The sequence below is a fragment of the Octopus bimaculoides genome, chromosome 11, assembly GCF_001194135.2.
Source record: "Octopus bimaculoides isolate UCB-OBI-ISO-001 chromosome 11, ASM119413v2, whole genome shotgun sequence".
Classification (NCBI taxonomy): domain Eukaryota; kingdom Metazoa; phylum Mollusca; class Cephalopoda; order Octopoda; family Octopodidae; genus Octopus; species Octopus bimaculoides.
The window spans coordinates 44,797,122-44,803,058 of record NC_068991.1 but is presented as its reverse complement, the minus strand read 5'-3'; the positions used below and the strand labels follow the sequence as shown (position 1 = coordinate 44,803,058).

The following is a 5,937-nucleotide window of genomic DNA, read 5'->3' as shown; positions in this document are numbered from 1 at the left end:
TATATATATACATATATGTATATGTATTTATATATTCAAATCTTTAGGGATAGTTTCCAATGCAACTATAACTACTGGGATACATTTTACCCACACTTTCCATAGTCTCTGTAATTCTATGGCTAGATCCTGCTACTTTGCTACTTTTTCTATACCTCTCATATTGAATTTTTCTTCATTTAGGACTGTAAAGTCAATTATCTGGCACTTTCTATTCTCTTTATCTACTACTTCTAAATCCTTTCCTCTTTTGATTTGCATAGCCTGCAATGGGAATCTACTTGGTTTTTGTCACCCTTGGCTTTTATCCAGTTAGTCCTTAATGTTTGATTTTGTGCTGCTATTAACAAACTTTCTGTCTCCTGTTTCATCCTTCCTTTCTGCAACCTTAACTATGTCTCACTACTACTATTTACTGCCACTATATTTGGGAATCTATCAAAACCTTCTCCTGCCAGTCAGGTAACTTCTGTTCATTTTTTTGGTTTTTAACTTCGTTTGGGCTTTTAGTTTCCCTATGTCTTGCTATGACTCTAGCAGCTTTTAATAATCTTTCTTTACTATTACCAACATAGGAGTCTATATTGTTTACATTATTTACACAATTTAAATTTGACGGATATTTGTCCTCATTTTGTTTGTTGTTAACACAACGTTTCGGCTGATATATCCTCCAGCCTTCATCAGGTGTCTTGAGGAAATTTCGAACCTGGGTTCTCAATCCTAAGGTATTTTTCGATGTTATTATTATTATTATTAGTGGCGTAGTGGTTAAGAGCGTGGTCTATTAACCCCAAGATTCCGAGTTCGATTCCAAGCAGTGACCTGAATAATAATAATAATAATAATAATAATAATAATAATAATAATAATAATAATAATAATAATAATAATAATAATAATAATAATAATAATAGTAACATCGAAAAATACCTTAGGAATGAGAACCCAGGTTTGAAATTTCCCCCAAGACACATGATGAAGGCTAGAGGGTATATCAGCCGAAACGTTGTGTTGACAACAAACAAGATAAGGACAAATATCCGTCAATTGTAAATAATGTAAATAATGTACATAATTCCTCGTCTCTTAAATATAGAATAGGAGTCTATATCTACTCTAGCTAACTTCACGCAATCTTCTGCTGATATTAACCCTCTTCCGTCCTCCTTTCTAATTAAGTATAATCTATTCCTGCTCTTGGGTGGAGTCCTCCATTCATATTGAATTCCTTCCTAATTCTTCTGTTTAGCTTTGCTAATTCAGTTTTTGTCCAATCTATAAAAGCTGCTGAGTATCTAAGTAATGATACTGCCCAAATATTTACAACGTTTACTAGATTCTGACCATTTAGCTTTGACTTCATTAGCTTCTTTACCCTTCTAATATATTCTTTTTCATTTCCGTTTTCATTTCCATAGTTAGTACTCTGTCAGATTCTAATACTCCTAGATACTTATAATTCTCTCTTCCTTTCAATGATTCTAATGTCTGGCCATCTGGTAATTGGATGCCTTCATTGTTGACTACCTGCCCCATTGTTGACTACCTCATGACTAATATTGCACACTTATCTATGCCAAATTCCATGCCTGTATCTTTGCTGAAGAGTCTTTCAGTCTGTATTAAGGAATTTATCTCTTTTTCATTCTTACTAAAAACGCTTCAGATCATCCATGTAGAGCAAATGGTTAATTTCCCCTTATTATTTCTGAACTGATACCTTGCCTTTGCCTTCCTTAATACTAAACTGAGGAGGATCAAACATAAGAGAAATATTAAAAGGGATAACGAGTCCCCTTGCAAAATTCCTCTCTTGGTATTAACTTTCTCTAAGATTGTGTCACCTGATAGAGATCTACTTTCCATTTCTTCATGCTAAAGCTAATTAATTCTCTTACGTTGTCAGCTATGCAGAATATACTCAAACATTCACTTACCCATGAGTGTGGGATCATGTCATAGACTTTCTTATAATCTATCCATGCTATTGTCACATTTTTCTTTCTGACTTTACTTCATTTAGAATTGCTTTGTCTATATATAATAGATCCTGCGTTCCTCTGGCCTTTTTCCTGCAACTTTTCTGTTCTTCTGGCAGTAAATTCTGGTTGTCAAGGTGCTCATAAATGCCTTCTGAAAGCATTCTTATTAATAGCTTCCACACTAGTGGTAAGCAAGTGATTGGCCTATAATTGCTAGCTGTATTACCCTTTTATCTTTCATAATGAGTATCGTCCTCCCTCTATCATCCAATCTGGTATTATTCCTCCATTAAGGCAATCCTGGAGTTGTTCCCCCAGCCTCCCATGTTATTTACTCTCTATTTGCCTTGATACATTGTTTTCTTCAATTAAAACATTCAACTGTTCTGTTATATATGTACGAAGAACTGTGAATCTGTTGCGATTTTTGATAAACAAAATTTTATTGCTTTCGTACACAAAAAACAAATACTGTCGTTACTACAAAGAACGAAATGTCGAGTGAGTTTGAATGTTATTGTTCTTGGTGTAATTGTAATAGTAGTCAAAAAGCTAGCTGCCGATTGTTTATGTTGCTTTCGCCGATTGTTCATTGTGGTTGCTGTCACGGCACGAGTCGGCAGCTATATGAGTCTGTCCACCGTCCATCCGCCATCTTGTGTCTGCTGTCTCTCAATGCTCTCTCAAAGTTCTCTGTCAAGTAGTCAAAGTGTGCCGAATTCATATTGATGGCTAAGTTCAGAAAGAAGTGCGCTAAAAGAGGAAATTGACGCTGGAAGTTATTCCACAAAGAGTCATGGCTGGACAGATTTTGTTGAATACGTAGGTAACATTTTAGCGAATCGCGACATCGGGTGATTGCTACATATTTTTTCTCTCAGCCATTCTGATCAGTTGTGCCGAATGTTTTTGCTCCATATTCTCTCCCAGAATTCGTAAATTGTTGTTGAAGTTCGTGTGTTCTCTAGTGTTATGTTGTGTTTCGTTGTTGTTTGGGGAGGGTGATGACGTTTGTTTGTTTGTTTTGCATTTTATGAATGTTGTTGTAAATTGCACTGTTGATTTAATTCAAATACCTTGTTCTCCTGGAAGTATTCATGTTTTTCAAAGTGTTTTATCTTGCATGTTTTTGCTGAAGAGGTTTATTTAAGCTTTTCTTTTGCCTACATAACGTTTTCTGTCTTTATTGATACTATACTTTTGTTTATTTGTGTTCTGCTTTTCCTTTTCATGTTGGATCCCACTTTTTCTATTTCACTTGGTAAGGATAGGCTTCGCCTTGTTTAATAATGTTTGTAGTATATTTTCTTCCCATTTTTGGTAGTGGGGTTTGGGTTAGAACCTGATTCTATTAAGATCAGTCTCGGTTTTCGTCTATATCATCATTGCTGCAAAATACATCACTGGACAGAATTTCGTGTGGGGAGTCTATTATATTCTTTCTTTGCTTGTTCGTATGTAGCTTGAGCAGATGTTCCCGTTGATCCATGTTTATTGATTTTTTTTAAATACTCCCCTCTTTTACTTTTTTCATTGTTTCATCTTTAACGTTAACTCTAGTGGATCTATTGCGATGTGTACTTTTATTGTTTGTTAAGTATGTGGGTGAGGGTCATCTTTTGTTTTGGTTGTATATTAAGTTGAATGGTTACACGGGATATTCTATGGTCTCCATCACCATTTTTATTTTTGTGTCTGTTGTTGACTAACTAGACTGCTTTGCTCGTTAGTTTTACGTTAAGATCTGAAGTATTTTTTATGTGTTCTGTAGGCTCATTAATAGTAGGTGTAATCGTCGTCTTTGTTGTGCTGTTTTCTGTCCTTTGTGAAGTCTTAAGTATGTATTTCGTATGAGGTGGGTTGTTATAATATTTTCCTTGTTTTGTGATAGGACATCTTTTTTTATTTGTAATCAATTGTTTTGTTTTATTTCCAGTGTATATTCTTTCTACCAGTTTTTCTGTTTCAATATTTGAGAACGTGTTATTGTTTATTGTAAATCTCTGTACACGCGCAAATGAGCTCACATTGACAATTTCTGCATATCATGTTTATGTGCTTCTTCCGCAGTTTAAATGCTTCTTTATAGTACTCGTGTGAGCTAGATATACAACTGTTGTGTAATAAGAATGTAGTGTCCGTCAGTCTAATGTTCCCTTTTTGTTTGGACCAGTCTTGTATACCAGATAATCAACACAATCTGAAAATAATTTCGTGATATCAGCAGTCGATTTTCACAATCCTTATTAAGTAACCTTATCTCTTCCATTTATGCCTCTGTTTCTATTGTGCCACATATTTTCTTTGGACTAACATAAATAGAAGTTGAGATATCTGTTGGAACTTAGTATCATAGCTTCCGGAAATTGCTACCTGCCAGGCGTGGCTGTGAGATTAAAAGTTTCGCTTTGCAGTCATGTCTTTCTCCTGACAACTTAAACAAATGTTTTCTACAAAAGCCTCAGATTGACCAATACTTTCTGCGTGGAATTAGGTAGACGCAAACTGTGGAGAAACTTGTCTTGTGTGTGGGTGCGTGTATGTATGCATATAGTATTTATCAAAGAATAGCAAGATATTTTTTCGCTTAACGTTTTTTCGAACGTCCTAAAGAAATTCGCATAGAACCTATACATACACACGCATACGCACGCATGTGCGCAATCACACATACACACACACACACACACGCACGCGCACACACACACACACACGCACGCACACACACACACACACACACATGAGTAAATGACAGAAGTGGTATGGGAGGAGATTTACCAAACAGAAATCTATTTTAATCAAGTTTGAAGATAATAAATGTTTACCTTTAGAAAGTCACCGTTTTGTATATGCACCAAGAAATTTCATAAAAGTTAGATTTATAATTATTGCAGCTCTATGTGCCTTTAGTACGTACAGTGTTTTGTTACAGGTTTGTGTATCTTCTATTATATTGATGAAACGTTTCGAAATTTACGTAGTACTATTTTCTGCATGTTATGCATAATTTTAAGGGATTAATGGTAGGATGTGTAAAATTGGGTGGGAATTAGAAAGCTTATGGATTGAGGAGAACAAGTAGGTGGAAAATAACTTCGAAGAAGAATGGACATTACATGCCATTGCACGCGCGTGTGCGTGTGCGTGTGTGTGTGTGCGTGTGTGCGTGTGTGTGTGTGTGTGTGTGTGTGTGTGTGTGTGTGCGTGTGTGTGTGGTGTTTGTGTTTGTGTGTGTGTGTAGGTGTATGTGTGTGTGATATTGTTTATTATACTTGCACGACTGCTTAGTACACAAATGTGCTTAAACAATCGATTGGTTGTGGCTTTGGAAACAAGCGCTAAGTAAGCTCACAAAACGGTTCTATATCTAGTTTCCAGCCAGGGTTGCCTGATGGAAAACTAAAAGCTGTAGCAAAGTATATATCTTATTAAATTATCACTTAAGTAAGTTAGTAGCGACCACAGACACTGAAAGTGGCTAACACTACTCCTGATGTGCAAAAGCACTTTTTCTTCTTTATGGCTCATTTACTGTTCAATTTTCAGTCTTTTTATGCTTTGTTCTGTGTGCAACTGTCTTTCTTTACTTGATTTATTACAATTTTCCGTTTTACTTTTTTTCGATAAGCTCAAATACCTGCGCGGTCAACTTTGCCTTTTACTCTTTCCGGATGGATAAAATAAAGAGCTAGGTTCGATGTAATCAATTTGCACTTACCTTAAAAATTGCTAGCCTTGTACCTAATCATTATTATTATTATTATTATTATTATTATTATTATTATTATTATTATCATTATTATTATTATTATTATTATCATTATTATTATTATTATTATTATTATTATTATTATTATTATTATTATTATTATTATCATTATTATTATTATTATAATTATTATTATTATCAAAGCGTAGGAGTGGCTGCGTGGTAAGTAACTTGCTTACGAAC

At 34.8% G+C, this 5,937-nt stretch overlaps 1 protein-coding gene across 7 annotated transcripts in view; it reads left to right on the top strand.

Annotated features, from left to right (window-relative positions):
- Positions 1–5,937, top strand: part of LOC106869495 (sodium channel protein para) — a 383,297-nt gene that overhangs the window by 99,486 nt on the left and 277,874 nt on the right. The gene's annotated exons all lie outside the window — the stretch shown is intronic.